Raw genomic sequence first — 22,500 nt, 5'->3', positions numbered from 1 at the left:
TCGCCTATTGTAACCGTTCCCACAATTCCTTCAAACCACACCTCCTACTAATTTTCCATGTCAACCAGTGATTTAACTCTCTCCTTACCAGCTATTTTTAGAGTTCCCCCGAAAATTCACACCCACCAAGCACAAAAATAGACTTCTCAAACTCAAACAAAAATGTACCAAGTGAGCTCTACAACAAAGTGTTTAGTATTTATAGCTGTAAATAAAGCATTTCTTTAAATGTTTGATGTACAAGAGAAATCAGAATGAGAAAATTGTCGGTTACATCGTAACGAATGTGACGATTTTCCTATGAGTGGTAAGGAGAGGGTTAACCTTGGAACGCAAAACTCTCATAAACCCACTAAATAATGACCAAGTTTAACTGATATATACAAGCACCGTGGACTCTTTAAACCCACTTTGAACTCTTGTGTAACCTTTTGCATAAGCTAACTCTTTTACAATCAGTGTGTGAGCTGACTCTAACCAAATGACGGGACTCACAAATTAGATCTGGTAGGTACTTTGAAGGGTTGAATCAGATGCTAAAGATTAAAGTTTTATCAGTATTGGGTGGATGGGGGGGGTGCTATAGCTCAGTTGGTAGAGCACTCTCTTTAAACCAGAGGCATCAAAGACATCATTGTGTGAGCCGAGGGGCCGAGGGTCCAAATTCCGCTCGGCGCATAGTTGAGTCATTGGAAAAGGCTTTTTACTCACATACTCTCACCGTACTCAGGTATAAAACGAGTACCTGGCCGTTAACAGCGTTGTCTCTGTCCGCAAAAAAAAAATTGTAATATCGCCTGACAGTCGTCATGTCCCGTCCTACATGTTATAAATGTTGCTGTGTCTAGGGACCCCTTGTAAAGCGCTTTGAGCACGTTCAGTGGATATGCGCTATATAAAGTTCAATTTAACGCTTAATATAGCTGACGGTACGCACAATCTAGATCTGGTAGGTTCTTTGACAGGTTGAATCAGACGCTAAAGACTAAAGTTTTATCAGTAATGCAAGTATGTTGTCCTCTGGTATGACACTCGCCTTCGGATCGGAGGGGCCGAGGGTTCAAATCCCGCTCGGCGCATAGTTGAGTCCTTGGGGGAAAAAATGTCTTTTACTCACATTCTCTCACTTCACTGTACTCAGTTGTAAAATAAGTATCTGATCGTTGACAGCAATGTCTCGATCGGAAAATAAATTGGAATGTCGCCAAACAGGTACCATGTCTCGTTCTTTGTATGTTAAGCTTCGCAGTTGGCTAGTCTGTGTCCCCTTGTAAATATCTCTCTGAGCACGTGTAGTGGATATTGCGCTATACAAGAGCTCAAATATAACATCTCTATTTTTTCTGTCAGTAATAAAAAACCCCCAGCGGGAATTTCTGAATCCCAGCTTGTCATTTTCCGCGGCCGATAGTTATTAATAACATCTTAAATTCACAGTGAGACCCATAAACTGACGCACACTCACAAAATGTGACCCTTCGCCTCAAAACGGTATTAAGTCAGGTTGGTTAATATGTTGAAAATTGAATTTATCGCCAGAAATATCAGACTTGTGTTGAGTGTGTATGTTTTTTTTCTGGAGAATGGCAACCATATTATAGAGTGCTAACGTCAACAATTTATATTTTTGACCAGTTTAACATTTAATTCGGCTTTTAAGCATAAGGTTCCTTCCGACATAATAACGTTTTGAGACGATGGGTCACAAATGATTTAATTTTATGGGCAAAGTGGTCTTGTGGTATGACGCTCGCTTTCGGATGGGATGTTCCTGGGTTCGAATATCGCTCGGCGCATAGTTGAGTCCTCGGAGAAGGCTCTTTACTCACATTCTCTCATCGGACTGTCAGGAAAAAAAAGTAATATCGCCTAAAAAGTGTCATGTCTCGTTCTACGCATCGTATCGTTAACAGCGTTGTCTCTGTCGGATAAAAAAAAAACCGGTGCAATGTCTCGTCCTTTATGTTAAGCGTTGCTGTTGGTTAGGGACTCTTTTGTAAAGCGCTTTGAGCACGTTTAGTGGATATTTCGCTATATTAAAATGTTCAAGTTTTTTGGGTTGTTTTTTCTTTTTTTTTTTTTTTTTTTTTTAAGTCACTGTGAGATCCCTGAACTTAATTATATTTCATCATAATTTGGTTTTTTAAAAATTCATACTTTATAAATTGAGTTTCTGAGCATTTATAAATAGTGCAATATCCACTAAATGTGCTCAAAGAGCTTTACAAGGGGTCCCTGGTCAACAGCAACAAGTAACATTTAAGACGGGACATGACGCCTGTTAGGCGATGCTACAATTTTTTCGGACAGAGACAATGCTGTTAACGGCCGGGTTCTCATTTTACATCTGAGTACGGTGAGAGAATGTGAGTAAAGAGCCTTCTCCAAGGACTGAACTATGTGCCGAGCGAGGCTCGAACCCATGGCCTTACGATCCGAAAGCGAGTGTCATACCACTAGACCACATAGCCGATACAATTAAACAGATAAATCGATTTTAAACACTTTATATAAAGGTCTTGGGGGTCCCGATGCCTCAGCTGGTAGAGAACTCGCTTCACAAGCAAAGGGACCGAGATCGATTCGGGTGCAGTCACGATTTTGTGTCCTGACCCCCCCCCCCCCCACACACACACACACACACACACCTCTGCCGTCGTATGACAAAAGGACGTAAATGCGATGGGGTTAGTTTTGAACTATGGCCGGAAATGTGTTCGGAAATTTAAGGTTTTATTTTATGTTTCAATTTCAAATTTGTGTTTTTCTGATAGTATAAAATTGCACATTACCACGTGGCCTAGATGGTATTGTGTGCCTTGAAATGAGGATTCCCATAATATAAATAGCTCATTTTTGTTTTTACGTAGACACTTGCGTCATTTTACCATATGACGGCAGACCTGTCCACCCAGCAGTGATTGGGTAGCTGGTGGATCTGTCAGGTCTTGCGGAAGTACTTTGCGATAGACTAGCGTCCTATCCTAAGGGTAGCAAGCAATTGCTATTATTATCCATTTCACGCTCTAGAAACCGGGATAAGCTCCGGGCCTAGTGGTTCTGAAGGACTATTTTTTTTTTTGTTATAAAAAAAGGTCTGAAACCTCGAAGTATTCTATCTCACGTTTAAGAAATTTTGTCTACAAGTTTGAAGTTAATGTTTGTGCGGCTATGTGGTCTTGTGGTATGACACTCGCTTTCGGATCGGAAGGTCCTGGGTTCGACCCTCTCGCTCGGCGCATAGTTGAGCCCTTGGAAAAGGGTCTTTACTCACATTCTCTCACCGTACTCAGGTGTAAAATGAGTACCTGGCCGTTGACAGCGTTGTCTCTGTCAGAAAAAAAAATTGTAATATCGCTTAACAGGCGTCATGTTCAGTTCTATATGTTACGTGTTGCTCTTGGTCAGGGTCCCCTTGTAAAGCGCTTTGAGCACATTTAGTGGATATTGCTCTATATAATAAAAAAAACTCATTAAACTATCGATATAGATGGAAGGAAATTGACGTCACTCTCTTCTTTGTCATTTTATTTACACGGCCATTTTTATGATTAGTTCTCAGTAAATTATAACAATCAGACTAGATAAATTATGTATTTTTAAGGTTACGCATAGTTTTACGTGTTGGTGCGTTATATCCGACTGGCAGGTGTTGTAAGTATTTTAGCTATACGCATAACATCAATGCAATGTGTAGGTTTACTACCGGCTGTCCAGTTACTATAGGATGTTTTGTCGGTGTGAAATTGATTAAGCCATAATCTCGTCTTCCCTGGGGGAGGGGCTGTGAGAGGGTCCGGGTTGGGGGGGGGGGGGGAGGAGAATGAAAGAGAGAGAGAGAGAGAGAGAGAGAGAGAGAGAGAGAGAGAGAGAGAGAATGAAAGAGAGAGAGAGAGAGAGAGAGAAGGAAAGAGAGAGATAGAGAGAGAGAGAGAATGAAAGAGAGAGATAGAGAGAGAGAGAATGAAAGATAGAGAGAGAGAGAGAGAATGAAAGAGAGAGATAGAGAAAAAGAGAGAAAGAGAGACTTGAGCTTGACCTTTTATATAGCGCAATAACCACTAAACGGTGCTCAAAGCACTTTACATAAAAGGGGTCCCTGACAGACAGCAAAACGTAATATTATGTAGCACGAGACATGACATGATGCCAATTAGGCGATATTATTTTTTTTTCCGACAGAGACAACGCTGTCAAGGCCAGGTGCTCATTCTACACCTCAGAACGGACTCAAGTATGCACCGAGCGAGGCTCGAACCTAGGACCTTCCGATCCGAAAGCGAGTGCCATACCACAAGACCAAATAGCCGCACAGACACAGAGAGAGAGAGAGAGAGAGAGAGAGAGAGAGAGAGCGGTATATATATATATATATATTATATATATATATATATATATATATATATATAAGAGAGAGAGAGAGAGAGAGAGAGAGAGAGAGAGAGAGACAGAGAGTGAGTCAGAGAGAGCGATTGTGATAGAGAGTGAGGGAGGGAGGAGAGAGAGACAGAGAGAAGGGGGGGGGGGGGGGGGGAGAGAGAGCGAGAGAGAGAGAGAGAGAGAGAGAGAGAGAGAGATTTAATATAAAGCCATTATGAATAACCTTATCATCATCCGTCCGGTACGTGAAGTGCCTTATCGTTTTTTAGTGGGCTGAGTGGAAATATTTTATGTCATTTTATTTTTGGACGGTGAGTAGAAGCAGACCTGCCTCGGACAACGGAAATATTCGTAGAAATACGAACTTTTGGCTCCAGCCACAGAACTGCATTCTCCTCTTTGACTCAATAAATCTTATTGAAAAAGAAGGTTAAGTTCCTCAGAACTTAATGTGACCCATCGTCTCAAAACGGTATTAAGTCGGGATGATTAAGATGCTGAAAATGGAATTTGTAGCCAGAAATATCATGCTTAAGTTGAGTTTAGATGCTTTATAGAGGAGAAGGAATGTCATAAAGCGATTTAAAGTGGATTTTTCTTCTTTTTTTTTCCTTTGGAAACTACGAATTTTTGAAATTTTAATTGGCAGCCCTGGTGGAAATCTTAAAGCTCTTTCAATGATTTATGGTTCAATCTAGAGGCTGGCGTTACGTCAGAATGTGTAAATCAAGCTGAACGGCTATCTGGAAGGGTAATTTTGAAAGAGGGTAATTTTCATGTTATATGCGTTGACAAAACACATTTTTTGATTCTTATAATAATTTTTTTAATATCCTTCAGAGCCGTTATAAGGCAAATTGAGCTGCAGATGTTGTTTGTATTTTTTTTTACGGTTTCTTCAGCGTGAAAGGGACAATATCACTTGCCTGCTACTCTTTGGATAGGACACTATAGTCTTTCGCAAAGGTTTTGATAGAATAAGAGTATTCTTTTTAAAAAATCGAAGTTGAAGACGCTTCGCTTCTCAGGCCAAAATTTTCAAAATATGTTGGGTTTTTATTTTTCCTTTTTTATTTGGGGGGGGGGGGGTTTTTTTTTTTTTTTGTTTATTTTGTGTGTGTGTGGGTGGGGGGGGGGTTGTTGGGTTTGTTTTTTTTTGGTTATGTATTTTAATTGTTTTCTTTTTGGAGTACTACAGAATGTTGGATAGTTGAAGTGAAATAATAATAATGATAATAATAATAATAATAATAATAATAATAATAATAATAATAATAATAATAATATAATAATAATAATTATAATAATAATAATAATAATAATAATAATAATAATAATAATATATACTTTATTCATTAAAAAAATGGAAATTCGTTTACAGACGTAGCATGCATAAAAATGGATAAACATAAAGTTGAGAATCTTTGGCGACAATGTATACATATATATATTATATATATATATATATATATATATATATATATATATATATATATATATGTGTGTGTGTGTGTGTGTGTGTGTGTGTGTGTGCAAATGTAAAATCATGTAAAAATATTCAACCAAGAAATCTTGCCAATATGGGGAATGAGATTAGTAGAAGAGTAGCGTCCCTTGATTGGGAGTCACGAGCGGAAAAGTTATTAGAGAGAGAACGTCATGTTGGTTGAGCGGCATGAGACACTTCACCGACAGCGAGGACGAGAGAGACGCATGCGCAAAACCATTTTGACGTTCTCTCTGTAAGGTGACGTCCAATCAAGGGACGCTACTCTTCAGCTAATCTCATTCCCTATTAAAGCCGTGGTAGTGTACATCTAATGAGGACGGTGTACTGGTTGAGCAGCAACATGCCCGTCGGCGATATCACAAATATAGCAGTTAGAATATTTCTTTATGAGTTGATATTAATTTACTATACTATTTACGTACCTATCTATGTTCATCATATTAATTTGCTGTCAATTAACCGACGTGCACTTATTTGCAGGTCTGACAGCCGAACGCAATTCGGGGGCTGGCTTGATTTAAAATTGTTGTAACGAACCCATTGCATTGACAAACCGCTCACTTTTAGAAAGGTAGTTCTTTAAATAAATTAAATAAGAATAAATATGAACATTAAATTATATAGAGTATTTTCACGCATTCACACATTTATTGTGCGGCATTGTGGTCTTGTGGTATGACACTCGCTTTCGGGTCGGAAGGTCCTGGGTTCGAGCCTCGTTCGGCGCATAGTTGAGTCCTTGGAAAAGGCTCTTTACGGACATTCTCTCACCGTAATCAGGTGTGAAGTGAGTACCTGGCCGTTGACAGTGTTGTCTCTTTCCGAAAAAAAATTATAATATCGCATGACAGGCGTCATGTCCATTCCTAAATGTTAAGTGTTGCTGTTGGCCAAGGGGACTCCTTGTAGAGCGAGTTGAGCACGTTTAGTGGATATTGCGCTTTATAAAAAAGAGAGCAAAGATAGCGTTAACCATGCCGAATGCGCATCATAATGATTTATTTATTCCCCAAACAGGCCACGTCGAACTTTATTTCCATTTCATACCCTACCAGTTGCCCGTTAGGCGTCTTTTCGTAATGACATTTTTATAATACCCGTCATTGTCTGTATACCCTTTACGTACTCATTTACACCTGCGTTGATTTGGCGATCCTGCAAATAACATTTAGATGAAAACCGCCACAGTCAGTTGGCCTCACATTATGTTGTTATGTAAATGACATTTTGAAAGCCAATTTGCAGATTTTATTTACTCTTGCGAGTTGTGGCAAAGTAACGAGAGAGTTGACAACGAAAAATTGCTCATAAAAACAGATAATAAATGAATTAATGTTCAAACTCACCTTAGATGTCAAAGAATGTTCCAGAAATATCATCAAAAAGTTATAAATAGTAACAGTATTCCTCGAATCCTCTTCTTTTAATCAAGATGCTGTCTGCTTCTGCTTCGTTCTGTGGAATGACGGGAAAAAATATAACAATCAAAGTTTTGTTTCGTAGCTTCGACGATCAAAGATGATAAATCCTGAATTTTGGAGATTGTTGGGCGTTTTTTATATAGCATAAAGGTTATATAACATTATTACAGATTAGAACACAAAGGCGATTTTTGTTCATTTGACGTCATCAGTTATTGTGTTAGTGCGTCACTCCAAGATCAAACAAAACTGGCGTACTTCGAGAGAAAAAAAAACAACAACACATTTTGTAAAATTTGGCCAGAACATTTTTTAAAAACCCATCCTTCAATAATCATCGACCGATTATAACCAAGATCTTGGCTAAGACTCACAATCAAAGTCCAAGCTTTGAGAGTTTAGACAAGTGGAAGGCAGATCGGTTTAAATGATCGATATTTGAAGGACGAGTTTTCTGGCCAAATTTTAGTAAAATGTGTTTGTTCAGAATACGGCAGATTCCAAAATAGCTGCAAAGGTTCCTGGTACGGTATTTCATTAACAATTTAACTACCGTTTTCTGAAAAATCATATAATTAAAGATTTAGCCAGAAAACTCATTCGTCCTTTAAATATTGATCGATTTAAATGACCCTCGTCTTGGTAAAAATAATAATATTCTCAAACCTTGGAACCTCGCGAGGTGATTGTTGTTGCCAAGAAAGGGCCATTTAAATGTTTCAATAATATTTGGAGGACGAGTTTTCTGGCCAATTTTTTTAAAATGTGATATGTCAAAGTATAGCAGTAGACTACTAAATAGCTGTAACGGTTCCTTGTAGGGTTCATCGTTAAGCTATTCTTGGGAGTTTAACTGCGCTTTCGACTCTAAGCTCTTGATTAGAATGTTGAAATTATGTTGATATGTTGAAATGTTGAAATGTTTGACGTTGCTATTGACGCAGTTCATGCTTTAATTTACAATCACCGTGTATGATTTACGTTAGAACAGCAATTACAAGGCAATTAGAAGAAGAAGAAAAAAATTTGTACACGTGCGGCTATGGGGTCTTGTGGTATGGCTCTCGCTTTCGGATAGGAAGGTCCTGGGTTCGAGCTTCGTTCGGCGCATAGTTGAGTCCTTGGAAAAAAAGCTCTTCACTCACCGTACGTACGTGTAAAATGAGTACCTGGACGTTAACAGCAATGTCTCTGTCCGAAAAACATTTGTAATATCGCCTAACAGGTGTCATAATGTAACGTCCTACATGTTAAGTGTTGCTGTTGCCCAGGAACCCCTTGTAAAGCGCTTTGAACACGTATAGTGGATATTGCGCTTTATAAAAAAGCTTAAGTTTTGTTGTTGTTTTGTTTTGTTTCTTGGAAAAGGCTCTTTACTCACATTAGACGCCCTTTTCGCAATAAATAGCTTTTTTACAATCACTGGTTTAAGTCAGGTACACCTGAGTAGAGTGGGTGCTTTTTTTTTTACACAAGAACATAATGGCATGACCATAGTTTTATTATTATTATTATTATTATTATTATTATTATTATTATTATTATTATTATTATTATTATTATTATTATTATTATTATTATTATTCCCCATGTCAATTCCAAAAAACCAAAGCTCTGCACATCCACAAGGAAATCAGAGCCTCGGAAACAACAGATGACGACATTTAAGCCATGGGATTTAAACACATATGTCCATCTGTGAACGAGAATTTCCAACAAGAGAGGCCTTACTATTCATCGAGGCCGGTGGTGCGATGGTGGAAAGACTGTAAGATCGCGCAAAGGATCTCTCGCGGACTTAATCGTCCAAAAACAGAAACACAAAGAAAAGGAAAGCTAACTTCCTCGTGTGACTATCAAGTGTGTACAACAGGATTCAATAGTCGTAACGTCACTTCCTTCCTAATGACGCATGGTAACTTAGCAACACTGGCTCTAAACTATCGGAACAATGGCGGACGCCCGTATGAAATATTTCTCCGGCGAGCATAAAAGCGTATCCAGAGGGGAAAAACATAAATTTGATCATGTTTTGACTTTTACATATTCTGGTCACAAGACATATGAAAAGTTCTAGCCAGCTTGAAGAATAAAAAGTAATGATTTTCTTTGTTTAGAACTAAGATGGCCGCCGTTGCCGGGCGGCGTGACGTCAGACTACTGAATCCAATTAGACAATGTCTACTCCTTTGAATACCTTGGTGGGGAGCTGCAAGGTCTGGGCCGGACGTCCCGCTTGCTGAAAGGAAATTGATGTGCATTTCGAACCCAACACCTCTCATTTCCAGGTGCATTGATTGCCGCGTAATCCTGTCTGACAGAGATTATTGCATATGGCCTCTCATGCATTATTGTGTCCATAACAGCACCTTCCCGTGGTGTTCCCCGTTTCTACTGAGTTTGTTATGGGCGCGACCGAGTCCCCGGTCGTATAACCGGGCTAGGGAGTAGGTGGGACCCCTTCCTCTTAAGGTGCAGGAGACAGAACCCACCGATGAGTGGTACACGCTATGCTCCTCACCCACCCACCTCACACTCATTCTGTAGTGTGGTGTCCTCTGTATGTCCTTACTTTTCTTAATCTACCCCTATAGCTCATACTTGTTTCCTAGTGCTGTAACTTTAACACTTCTATACTCCCTCTTTGGTCGACCTGTGGCCCATGTCTTCTGTATGACTAACTGTGATTGATTGTAATCATGTATCCTTCTTAAAAATTGAGATTTTTAGGGGAAAGGGCTGGTATCCCTTTGTTTTTAGGCCACAGAATCTCTCATCGACACAAATGACCCAGGACGTGACGATCCTCTGTTTATGAAATATGGCCCTTTAAGCAGAAAGAATAACTGAAATAGATAACTGCAAGCCAGGAAACAGTAGGTGGCGGGGAATGGGCGACCGTCAATCATGAAAGAGACTGTGGGAAAGACAAAATGAAGGCTACTTGACTAAACCCTATAAAAATTAATTATATGAGGAACATGCATCTGCAGCTCAACTCCTGATGTTATGCAGCTGACAAGGAATACAGGTTAGGGTGGGAAGACAGACCAGAGACTCCCCAGCATGCCATGACAAACAAAAGGAAAGCATACGAGCTCGGACGTCGCCTCGAAAAAGGTCCGCGCCAGACAGTGAGTACCCAGGCTGATCTGCGCGAAAAGTCAGCTACTGGGACAAAGAAATTCCACAAACATTTGAATATTTTACAAATTAACATTTGTGGAATCAGGAATAAAAAGACAGAGCTGAAGAAATTATTAAATTAAAAGGAAGTTCACATTGCTTTACTTATGAAACCCTGTATAAAAATAGCGATCCATATATTGCTGGTTATACATACTATACCTGCAAATGTGACGACTGCCGTGGTGTTATTACTTATATAAGAAATGACATCACGGGAGATGTTACTTCTAAACCATCACAGAACTCAACTGATGTACAGAAAGTCACCTTATGGCACCTAAATAAGAAATTTACCATTTACAACATTTACAACCCTCCACGGTGTACTATAAACCTAACAGATCTAAACAGTTCCCAATACAACAACACAATAATTGCTGGTGACTTCAACGGCCACTCTCCACTATGGGGATACAAAAATCTAAACACACAGGAAAAGAACTAGAAAAGCTTTGCAATACAACCAACCTCACCATTTTACAAAATGCAGACTCAGTCCCGACCCTTCTTCACAGAGCTCATATGTCCCTGAGTCATCCCGATCTAACCATCATCTCCTCTGACCTTCTGAATTCTTGTCACATTAAAGTCCTGGATGAAATAGGCAGTGACCATAAACCAATTTTAACACAAATGACAGTTCAAACACAGAAGAAGACATTTGAGCTGAAATCCAAATGGAATTTCAAGAAAGCAAACTGGGATGTTTTCACAGCAACATTAGATGACCAGCTTCCAAAAATTACAGATACATCAAGTGTAGAACATTTAAACGAAACCCTCACCAAAGCCATTCTTGCAGCTGCAAAAGCAGGAATTCCAAGAGGTAGTCGACAAAATTACAAACCCTTCTGGAGCAAAGAAATTGAAAAAGCAGTAAATGCAAGAAAGGAAACAAGGAAAAACTTAGAGGAAAACAAAACCATTAAAAACAAGATTGAGTACAATAAAGCATCGGCAATTGTCAAAAGAACTATTAACAACGCTAAAAGAAAGAAATGGGCAGACACATGCGCTAATATTGACATCAATCAAAATGGGGAAAAAGCATGGGCCTTACTTAATAATCTTAACAATGAAACCCCGAAAACCAACCCAAAGCCCATGAAAACTACAGAAGGAACAATCGTAGATGACCAAAAAAAAGCCATGATCTTCAACAAACATTTTGCTTCAGTAAACAGGGCATCAAAAAGAAGTGAAAAGGACAAAAAAAAATGATTAAAGACCTTAAACATCAAGAAAAGACCCCAAAAGCTATCTCATATCTGTTCAAAGAGGGCTTTACCATGTCAGAACTTCACAGAGCTATGAAAAAACTCAAGTTAAGGAAATCCCCTGGACCAGATAAGATACACAATGAAATGCTCCTGCATCTTAGCGTGAGGGGTAAACAGATGCTTCTCAAACTTATAAATCTAACATGGGAGACAGGAATAGTACCAAGGGGATGGAAAAATGCTATTATAATTCCAATCTTAAAGAAAGATAAACCACCCGACGAAACGAAAAGTTACCGACCAATATCTCTCACCTCATGTGTTGGAAAGATCGCTGAGAGAATGGTAAATAACCGATTATACTGGTGGCTGGAGACATGTGGCCTACTAAATAAATGTCAGGCAGGCTTTAGGATAGGGCAAAGAACAGAAGATCAATTGTTTAGATTAAGTCAAAAAATAATTGATGGCTTTCAAGATGGAAAACATACAGTCGCGGTTTTTGTTGATCTCCAACAGGCATATGACAAAGTATGGAGGAAAGGGTTGTTATCAAAAATGATGGACTACGGAATTGATGGAAATCTCTACTTCTGGATTAAACAATTTCTCAGTAACAGAACAATCCAAACAAAAATTAATAACGGACTGTCAAACAGAGAAGTATTAGAGGAAGGTCTCCCACAAGGATCCTGCCTCAGCTGTTCTCTCTTTCTTATTTTTATAAATGATCTACCAGAAGTATTACAGACAGAAAAGGCCCTATATGCTGACGATTTAGTTATGTGGTATACTACAAAGCACCTACCAATAGCCTCCAATAGAATAAATGAAGATTTAGAAAGCTTAAACACCTTCTGTGATAAATGGAAATTAAAAGTAAATTGCAATAAAACAGTCTACTCTATATTTACTAAGAGCCATCCTGTTTCCAAGAAAGAAATAACACTCTCCATCCAAGGCCATCGACTCGCGAAAGAAGAAAACCCCACATATTTGGGCATACAGTTAGACAGACAACTATCTCTGAACAAACACACTCAGAATGTAAAAATCAAATCCACAAGGAGACTCCAGTTACTAAAACTACTAGCCAGTACTAATTGGGGAGCAGACAAAAACTCGCTTCGACAACTCTATTTAGGCTATGTGCGTTCCGTCATGGACTACAATTTAGCCCTCCAAAATGTAGGTAGTAAAAACACACACAAAACCTTGGACAGAGTACAAAACCAAGCCCTTCGCTTCATCTCCGGTGCCCTGAGATCGACACCCACAGCAGCATGTGAAATACATACTAATGTGGAACCACTTGGACTTCGCAGAGAATCAGCAGTGCTTGAAATGGTTGAAAGATACAAACGAAAAGAGGAAAACCATCCAAACAGAATTCTGGCAGAGAAATGGAAACCAAGAACAAGATTAAAACAAAATTCCCTGCTACACATTGCTAAAAACTTGAATGAAAGACACAGACTCCCAGAAAACAGAGAAAAATCTATTTTAATCAGTCAAAAACCTCCATACGCCGAACTAAAACTTCCAAAAATAAAGACTAACCTCGTAGAATAAACAACAAGAAATCAAAACAAATCAGATATACAAACATTAGCAATGAAGACAATACAAGAATACCCAGACAACTGGATACATGTTTACACAGATGGATCTGCCCACAAAGGAACTAAAAATGCTGGGTATGGGTTTGTAGTAGAATACCCAGATAAAACCTGTGATAAAATCCACAATTCTTGCGGAAGCTCCTGCTCAAACTACGAGGCAGAGGCAGTTGCAATAGAAGCCTCACTGCGACACCTCTCTTCTGTTTTCCAGCTAAACCCTTCAAAACTTCAAAACACTGTCATCTTCACAGACTCCAAATCGGTTCTCCAAGCTCTCGATTTAAATAAACTCTCCTCAACGTTCAATAGTTTAAGATCTCAACTTGATGAATTCCTTACAACACACAGAGTAGACTTATCTCTCCAGTGGATACCGGGACATTCAAATATACCAGGAAATGACAATGCAGACAGACTAGCCAGACTCGGATCAACACTTTTACAACCATCATTTCCAGTATCCTTAGACATAACGAAACAAATAATAAAAACAAATAAGAGAGAAGAATGAACAGTTGGGTAATGAACACCATGGGTAGATGTATATTTACCCAAATGACCACTTCTATAAAGACTGATTGCCTAAATAAGCTCAGAAGACACCAGCAAAGCATCATCTTTCAACTAAGAACACAACACATACCGCTCAACAACCATTTAAGCAAAATTACAAAAGACACAACCCCCTCCTGCCCCCTATGTCAACACCCCAATGAAACAGTAACACACCACTTGCTTGAATGTCAACCTCTTGAAGATCTGAGATGCACATTCCTCCCACCAAATCCAAGCATCAGTAACACACTTTATAGTCACCTGGAACAACTAAAAAAGACGTCTAACTTCTACGTCATGGCACAAGACCGAAGGGCTAGAGCTCAGGTGGTCGCTTGTTCGGATAAGTAAGTAAGTAAGTAAGAATACCTTGGTAGTCCTATCCAGTGCGATGGTAACGAGAGGGCTGATGTTGAATACAGAATGTCAATAGCACAAACAACATTCAACGCTCTACCCCATATGTGGTCCGATCACCGTCTGTCCCGAGGAAAGAAAATCAGGTTGTATGCCTCTAGTGTCTGCTCTGTCTTCACACATGGTTGCGAGGCTTGGGGACTTACAGAGGGTGTAACTAAAACTGGGAATGGCTTCAACAGCCGATGCCTTTCCATCATTACGGGAGAGGACTACAGAGAAACCGCAAAACGCCCGAATTCGACCTGGTAGCTACAGTGATTAGACGCAGGCTCCTTTTTGCGGGGCATATCTTGCGCATGGACGCAGACCGCCTCCTGCGTCGAACTTTTATTGCCTACTTGAAGAGCTCGACAACTAGACCAGCAGGCACTCTACTACATGGGCTGGATTCTATGCCCATTGACGAAGTTGTGACTCTAGCCAGGAGCAGACGTGCTTTGTCCCGATATGTGGATTCCCTGTGACCGTGGCACTTTTTTATTCTGATGTAGCATAGCACCATATAGGTACCGACTAATGTACAATGCGACGCATACATACAATCCCCATGCCAGCTCTTATTAATATCAAGTTCGCTCGAATTCGTTACAAAATGAAACAATGTGGTATGATTCCTATTGATTCTAAGCCGCTAGGCGTTATGGAGTGTATAAAGTAATAATCAAAAATGAATATAAAAGCGTCGAGAGAGAACAAAATTCTAAACATGGATGGTTTCGGGTTCAAGCACCTTCTTCGGCCAACAACACAATGCTTTGACCCTGAAACCTTCCGTATTTATTGGTATTTTGTTCTTTTTTGTTTTGTTTTGTTTTTGTTCTTTTTTCTGCTATATTCAATATTGAGCTTTTATGTAGCGCAATATCCACTAAAGGTGATTAAATCACTTTTACAAGGGGCCCATGGACAACAGCAACACTCAACATGTAAGAAGGGACAATATTACAATTTTTTCGGAGAGAGATGACGCTGTTAACGGCCATGTACTCATTTTACAACTGAGTACGGTGACAGAATATGAGTAATATATATATATATATTATATATATATATAGATATATATATATATATATATATATATATATATATATATATATATATATATTATATATATATATATATATATATAAGACTTTGATGTCAGAGAAAATCTATTATACATTCTACGTTACATAAAACTTGTTTTGACGAACCTAATCATTTTGAAATAAAATCTCCCCCTCTTCATTTTGCATGAAAATTGAGGATTATTTTATGACGCAACCAAGTCATTTCAAACATCAAAGTAACCATTATATTATAATATTATTGGTTTTAAGTCTAGGAGCTGTTGGTACAGTCATCGGGACATTTGTACTGGGGTCAATGAACTTGTGTTAAATCAAAATAAATGAACAAACGTGAATATTATTATAACAGCTTAGAAGGGGAAAAAATACGCAACTGCAAAATATCATTCATGGAACATTTCGGGCTCAAATCCATTCTTCAGCCAATGGTAAAACAACAAAAGGATTACGTGCGGCTATGTGGTCTAGTGGTATGACACTCGCTTTCGGATCTTCCTGGGTTCGAGCCACGCTCGGCGCATAGTTGAATCCTTGGAAAAGACTCTTTTTACTCACACACATTCTCTCAACGTTCTCAGGTGTAAATTGAGTACTTGGCCATTAACATCGTTGTCTCTGTCGGGAAAAAATATTGTAATATCGCTTAACAGGCGTCATGTCTCATTCTATATGTTACGTGTTGCTTTTGGTCAGGGACCCTTTGTAAAGCACTTTGAGCACGTATAGTGGATATTGCGCTATATAAAATCTCAAGTTTATTTTTATAAAGTTCAAGTTTTAATATAGATAGTCCATCAAGCAAGATGTCTGATGTCAACAGGAATCACCCATGTTGTCCAAAGTACAACTTATGTCAACTTAATACCGTTTTCTGGCGGTGAGTCACAAACAAACGAGACAAGCAATCGTCAAAGTAACTCAAAGAAAACCTTCCAGACAGGAACAATCAATGGAACATTTAAAAGTCCAACCTTTTTCCCCCCGTAAACCTTCATCGCTCTCATGATCTCTCTTTTATGTTTATTTTATTTATTGTATTGGGCATTGGTCAGCGGTTCAATTGTCCACCTCGTGTCCAGCGAAAATCGAGCCCGATAAATCCCCCGAGATTCGATTGCACTTAGGGAAGGATGAAGGATGGATGGATGGATGGATGGTTGTGATATGGGGAGGGGGGGGGGGGTTGTGATATGGGGGGGGGGATGGTTGGTTGTGATATGGGGGGGGGGGTGGATGGTTGTGATATGGGGCGGTGGGTAGGGGGGGGGTAGATGAAGGATGGACGGACGATTGTGACATAGGTAGGTAGGTGGGGGGCGGGGGTGAAAAATTGACGGAATGTTGTGATATGGGGCGTGGGAGGGTGGATGGGGGGGGGGGGGGTGAACGGTGATGGATGGTTGTGATATGGGAGGGATGAATTGATGAACAGACGGATGTGATATAGGACCAGAAGGTCCAGGGTTCCAGTCTCTATCTAACAGACGCATTGTTGAGTCCTTGGAAAACGCTCTTACTCACAATCTCTTATCGGACTCCGGTGTAAAATAAGTACATGTCCATCAGCATCGTTGTCTTTGTCAGAAAAAAATTTGCATCATCATGTCTCGTCTTACATGTTAAGTGTCGCCGTTGGCTTGGGACCCCTTGTAAAGCGCTTTGAGCAATTATAGTGGATAATAAATGCTTTAGCTTTATTTTCCTCTCCCAATTCTCACCTTTTTCTATTAATTTGACAATCCTCACATTATAACTAACATCAATCAAATCACAACACCACGGGCTATTGTAACCAATAACATCTGTCAATCACCGACCCCCCTTTCAGCCTCTACTTCCCTGTCAATCAAGTCACTTCAAGTAGAGGATGTTCCAGGCATAATCCCTCCTCCTAATGCACAGCATCAGTGCACGTCATCCACGCCCACTCACTTGCACTCAACACCAGACCTGCCTACCAGTTCGAAAAATTCGTCATCATCATCATCATTGCCTTTTTCACACTGGGTCAGGGTATAGGCCACAGACAAACAGTTTCCATCCTTCTCTATCCTGGGTTAACTTTTTTTTTTAAATCTCATTCCATGTCTTATCACTTCGCTGTATATCAGCTTCTTTCATTCTTCTCCATGTTCCTCGTGGCCTTCCCATTGATCTTCTGCCCTTAGGGTTCCATTCCAATACTTTCTTTGTTATAGTGGAGTCATTCTTTCTAAGGGTGTGTCCAATCCACCTCCATCGGTGGAGTCATTCTTTCTAAGGGTGTGTCCAATCCACCTCCATCGGTGAAGTCATTCTTTCCAAGGGTGTGTCCAATCCACCTCCATCGGTGGAGTCACTCTTTCTAAGGGTGTGTCCAATCCACCTCCATCGGTGGAGTCATTCTTTCTAAGGGTGTGTCCAATCCACCTCCATCGGTGGAGTCATTCTTTCCAAGGGTGTGTCCAATCCACCTCCAGCGGTGAAGTCATTCTTTCTAAGGGTGTGTCCAATCCACCTCCATCGGTGGAGTCATTCTTTCTAAGGGTGTGTCCAATCCACCTCCATCGGTGGAGTCATTCTTTCCAAGGGTGTGTCCAATCCACCTCCATCGGTGGAGTCATGCTTTCTAAGGGTGTGTCCAAACCACCTCCATCGGTGGAGTCACTCTTTCTAAGGGTGTGTCCAATCCACCTCCATCGGTGGAGTCATTCTTTCTAAGGGTGTGTCCAATCCACCTCCATCGGTGGAGTCATTCTTTCCAAGGGTGTGTCCAATCCACCTCCAGCGGTGAAGTCATTCTTTCTAAGGGTGTGTCCAATCCACCTCCATCGGTGGAGTCATTCTTTCTAAGGGTGTGTCCAATCCACCTCCATCGGTGGAGTCATTCTTTCCAAGGGTGTGTCCAATCCACCTCCATCGGTGGAGTCATGCTTTCTAAGGGTGTGTCCAAACCACCTCCATCGGTGGAGTCACTCTTTCTAAGGGTGTGTCCAATCCACCTCCATCGGTGGAGTCATTCTTTCTAAGGGTGTGTCCAATCCACCTCCATCGGTGGAGTCATTCTTTCAAGGGTGTGTCCAATCCACCTCCAGCGGTGAAGTCATTCTTTCTAAGGGTGTGTCCAATCCACCTCCATCGGTGGAGTCATTCTTTCTAAGGGTGTGTCCAATCCACCTCCATCGGTGAAGTCATTCTTTCCAAGGGTGTGTCCAATCTACCTCCATCGGTGTAGTCACTCTTTCTAAGGGTGTATCCAATCCACCTCCATCGGTGGAGTCACTCTTTCTAAGGGTGTGTCCAATCCACCTCCATCGGTGGAGTCATTCTTTCTAAGGGTGTGTCCAATCCACCTCCATCGGTGGAGTCATTCTTTCCAAGGGTGTGTCCAATCCACCTCCAGCGGTGAAGTCATTCTTTCTAAGGGTGTGTCCAATCCACCTCCATCGGTGGAGTCATTCTTTCTAAGGGTGTGTCCAATCCACCTCCACCGGTGGAGTCATTCTTTCCAAGGGTGTGTCCAATCCACCTCCATCGGTGGAGTCATTCTTTCTAAGGGTGTGTCCAATCCACCTCCATCGGTGGAGTCACTCTTTCTAAGGGTGTGTCCAATCCACCTCCATCGGTGGAGTCATTCTTTCTAAGGGTGTGTCCAATCCACCTCCATCGGTGGAGTCATTCTTTCCAAGGGTGTGTCCAATCCACCTCCATCGGTGCAGTCATTCTTTCTAAGGGTGTGTCCAATCCACCTCCATCGGTGGAGTCATTCTTTCTAAGGGTGTGTCCAATCGACCTCTATCGGTGGAGTCTTTCTTTCTAAGGGTGTGTCCAATCCACCTCCATCGGTGGAGTCTTTCTTTCTAAGGGTGTGTCCAATCCACCTCCATCGTCTTCGAAAAATGCGTTGAATTACGAAATTTTGGCTCACAATTTCAGAACTTCATGAACACCTCTAACTCATTAAAACGTATTGAACATGAAAGTTTTATGCCAGACTACACCATTTTAATGATTTTAAAATGTTATTTAATCATTGTGAGAGTAAATTGTTAGTCAAAAAGTTAACTATAGCGACTATCATTTTTATCTTCTCCTAAAAACTACGAGTTTTTATAGGTTCTACTAGGCCGGACTGCTACACCCACTCCTCTTCGAAGGAAGGGGACAATACGCTTCAACAGCCGTAACGTCACTTCCCTCGTAATGACCCATAGTAACTTAGTAACTGGCTCTCAACTATCGGAACAATGGCGGACGCCCTTATGAAATATTTCTCCGACGAGCATTAAAGCGTATCCAGAGGAAAAAAAACATTATATATCTGAACATGTTATGACTTTTATACATTCTGATCACAAGACATATGAAAAGTTCTAGCTAGTATGAAGAATAAAAAGTACAGATTTTCTTTGTTTAGAACCACGATGGCCACCGTTTCTGGGCGACGTGACATCATACTATAGAATCCAATTGCTTCAATGTCTATAGATGACATTCAGTGATTTCAATCAATGCAATTAACCACTTAACCCTCTCCATACCAACTACAGGAAAATCGTCACATTTGTTACAATACAGTGAACAATTTTCTTAATCAGATTTATTTGCACATTTAAAAAAAGATGTAAGAAAAATAAAACTTGTTAAGCTTGTGGGGAGCGGCGTGGCTCAACGGTACAGTATGGTACGATCTTTGCTTTGTAGCCGGAAGGTATTGAGTTCGATCACCCGCCGCTGCGACGTGTGGCATTGAGTAAGTCACCTCGCCCTAGCTTAATTTGCGGTGCTGCACTGCGGCTGACACCTGGGTTAATCCAGTCTTCTCCTGGAATAGACCCCTTGGAAAAAATTTTTCATGGGATGAATAAAGGGAAATGTATTTGTTTATTAGATTTATTTATCAAAACTGTGCATATCTAGTATGTACTTGTTTCTCATGATTTTGTGTGTGAAATGTCAAGTTGTGTGTTGGGTAGGTATAGATAGTTCAAAGATGACGTCACTCAGGTCTTTGTTATTGTTTTTTTGCCATCCGCGTTCATGAGTAATGCTCACGAAATGTATTAACCCGACTATAAACATTCATGGATACACACAGTTTTGTGTGTTTGTCCGTTATACTTCCGGATGGCAATGTTATGAGCTTCTTAGCCAAGCGCATACTATCTATAGCATTTCTGGAAAAATCATGAAAATGGTCGGAAAGGAGAGAGAGTTAACTCACTCAACCCTAACACCGACTATACCCGTAGTTTGCCCGGGTTACTTTTACCCCATGCCTATTTATTACATTTTTCTGAAACAAATTATAGGCTTAGTATCAAAGATAATGTTTTTAATTTTAACATTGAATAAACCTATCTAAGTACATGCTCATTTTTAATACATTTTTTGCAATTTTGAAAATTAGCAAAAATCTCTAAGATTGAGTGAGGTAATGCCGTACTCTGGAAAAACGCATATTTAAAAAAATTGGTAAGAAAACTCGTCCTTCAAAAATCGATCGATTTAAATGGCCCTCATCCTGGCAAAAACTCTCAAACCTGGGACTTCGCAAGTCAAACCTGGGACTTTAATCAAGACTTCGCGAAATGTCAGATTTGAGAGTTTTTTGCCATTTAATTAAAGCAATCGATTTTTGAAGGATGAATTTTTTCACGCCAATTTTTATGAATATCTACGTGTTTTCCAGTGCACGGCATTCAACAGGTTAAATATTTGTGACCCAACGTGGCAAAACGGTATTATGTCGGGATGACCCAGATGCTAAAATGTCAAATGAAAGGTAAACTGGACAAAAATATGAATGATTGGTATTTAGCAACCTGAAATATGATATTCCTTCTTCTCAATAAAGTTTACAAACTCAACGCAAGTCTGATATTTCTGGCTACAAATTCAATTTTCAGCATCTTAGTCTTCCCGACTTAATACCGTTTTGAGGCGAGGGGTCACATTTGGGTTCATTCAGAACAAAATGATAGAACGGATGAAGTTGTCATTAATCCAACAAGCCCTTTGTTAGTGTTTTTCAAATCATCTTAAATTTTCCCTCCATGAAAAGAGATAAATAAACTCTTATTTTTGTGTGTGAAAATCTTTACAACTGTTATTTTATTGATGATAAAGACCGGTCTACAAACAAAACATAATCGAAGTAGGAAGTAACAAACTTCCTCCATTCAGCTCTTGACAAAGACACGGAAGGTCCAGGGTTCGAGCCCCGTTCTGAGCCGAGGTTAGTTTGTTGAGTCCTTGGAAAAGGATCTTTACTCACATTTTCTTACAGTACTCAGGTGTGAAATAAGTACCTACATGGACGTTAACAGCGTTGTCTTTGTCTGAACAAAATTGGTAATAAAAGCGCCTAACAGTCGACATTGTCATGTCTCGTCTTACATAGATTAAGATGGTGACGGTGTTATAGAAAGAATGAAGATGACGTCACTCGGGTCTTTGTTATTGTATTTTGCCATCCGCGTTTATGAGTAATTCTCACTAAACTGTATTATCCAGACTATTAAAGTTCATGGTTACACACAGTTTTGTGTGTTGGTCCGTTATACTTCCAGATGGCAATGTTATGAGCTTCTGAGCCGAGCGCAGACTATCTATAGGGAAAAGGTGAAAATGAAGGATTGTAACGAAAATATTAGGAAGGTTGTTGTGGTGATGATGATGATGATGATGATGATGATGATGGTGGTGATGATGATGATGATGTTGTTGTTGATGCCGTTTATTTTGCGTTTGTTTTTGTTTGTTTTTTTTTTGTTTTGTTGGTTTTTTTGTTTGTTTTTTGTTTTTTTTTTGTTTTTTTTTTGTTGTTTTTTTTTTTGTTTTTTTCGATGACTACGATGCTATTAGTGTGCATGTGTGAGTGTGTCTGTGTCAATATTGTATTGTTATAAATATGACCCTCCGCCTCGAAGCGGTATTAAGTCGGGATTTGGAAAACGAAGAAAACGTGTTTTAAAGTGGAAATGGTCAAAATGATCAAATTTCAGTTTTTGGTTGTTTCATAAACTACAATCATTTTTCTACATGAAAACATAATAATTCAACATAAATATTGACCATAAGTTATATATATTTAAAGTTTAAAAAGCAACTATCAGTGAAACATTCAAAACA

The 22,500-nt window shown here is 39.8% G+C and overlaps 1 protein-coding gene across 4 annotated transcripts in view; it reads right to left on the bottom strand.

Moving 5' to 3' along the window:
* LOC144962679 (SCY1-like protein 2) overlaps positions 1-22,500 on the bottom strand; it is a 296,146-nt gene that overhangs the window by 205,543 nt on the left and 68,103 nt on the right. For all 4 annotated transcript variants that reach the window (XM_078895814.1, XM_078895815.1, XM_078895813.1 and 1 more), the window contains one exon: positions 7,237-7,345. The gene's annotated coding sequence lies outside the window, so the exon portion shown is untranslated. The remainder of the gene's footprint in view (positions 1-7,236; positions 7,346-22,500) is intronic.

Source organism: Berghia stephanieae, chromosome 1 (assembly GCF_034508935.2).
Source record: "Berghia stephanieae isolate SIO BIC M18660-M18661 chromosome 1, UCSD_Bste_1.3, whole genome shotgun sequence".
NCBI lineage: Eukaryota > Metazoa > Mollusca > Gastropoda > Nudibranchia > Aeolidiidae > Berghia > Berghia stephanieae.
The sequence above is the reverse complement of the archived record's forward strand: the minus strand, read 5'-3'. Positions and strand labels throughout refer to the sequence as shown.